This window comes from Cebus imitator, unplaced genomic scaffold (assembly GCF_001604975.1).
Source record: "Cebus imitator isolate Cc_AM_T3 unplaced genomic scaffold, Cebus_imitator-1.0 Scaffold24, whole genome shotgun sequence".
Classification (NCBI taxonomy): domain Eukaryota; kingdom Metazoa; phylum Chordata; class Mammalia; order Primates; family Cebidae; genus Cebus; species Cebus imitator.
Window position 1 is genome coordinate 13,800,293 of NW_016107339.1, and position 1,079 is coordinate 13,801,371.

Below are 1,079 nucleotides of genomic sequence, written 5' to 3' on the forward strand. Positions count from 1 at the left end.
TGGAAATTTGGCAATTTCTTAAAAAGTTAAACATATATTTGCCATATGACCCAGCAGTTTTACTCCTTGGAATCTACCAAAGAGACATAAAAACATATGTCCTCACAAAGGTATGTGTTCAAGTGTTCAGAACAGCCTTAGCCATAGCTGGCCCAAACTGAAAACAATCCAAATTTCCTTCAACTAGTAAATGGATAAAAAAATAGTGCTACACCCATGCAAGGCAATATCATTCAACAATAAAAGGGAACAAAAAAAGACTTATCTGGCAGGGGAGATACTATGAACCTGAGGGTAGTTTTCCCAAAACAAGTTTCAACCCTTGCACTCCAGATGATGAGAGATTACTTAATGGGTACAATGCATATGATCTGTGTGATAGATACTGTAGAAACACTGACTTCACCATTATGCAATCTATGCATGTAACAAAACTGCACTTGTACCTTATAAATTTACACAAATGGAAAAAGAGAAAACAAATGGAAAGAAAAGAATCAAAATGATTAGACATACTGCAAAACTGGTGAACTTCAATAATGTTAACTAAGTGAAAGAAACTGGAACTAAGTGAAAGCTGACATGTCGTCTGATTGCATTTACTTGAAATATCTAGAAGAGATAAATAAATAGACACAAAAAGCAGATCATTGGGTGCTAGGGCTTGGGGTATCAGTGGGAATACCACACAGAGAAGCTTTGGACATGACAGAAATGTTATAAAACTGGATTATTGGGATAATTGCACAAATCTATTAATTTACTAAAATCATTAAATTTTAAATGTATGATTGGATTTTGCAGTATGTAAATTTTGCTTTTGTAAACCTGTTAAAATAATTATTTTAAAAAATAAGACTTTGTGAGCAAGACAAAATCCAGAAGACACACATGAAAAAATATTTGAAAAACATTACTGATTTTCTTGCATGAAGAAAATAACAAAATTCAATGGGCTCTCTTATGAAAAATTGTTAATCAACAAATAAATTAATGGAAATGCCACAGAAAATTGGACAAAGGATATCGTCTGATTGTAGAGAATATTGCAATAGTCAATAAATACAAATATGTACTCA

The 1,079-nt window shown here is 32.2% G+C and overlaps 1 non-coding gene across 1 annotated transcript; it reads left to right on the forward strand.

Annotated features, from left to right (window-relative positions):
- The first annotated feature begins 257 nt into the window (after positions 1 to 257).
- Positions 258 to 421, forward strand: LOC119470219. The gene has a single exon (XR_005199107.1). It is a non-coding gene; the product is annotated as a U1 spliceosomal RNA (small nuclear RNA).
- Positions 422 to 1,079: the final 658 nt, after the last annotated feature.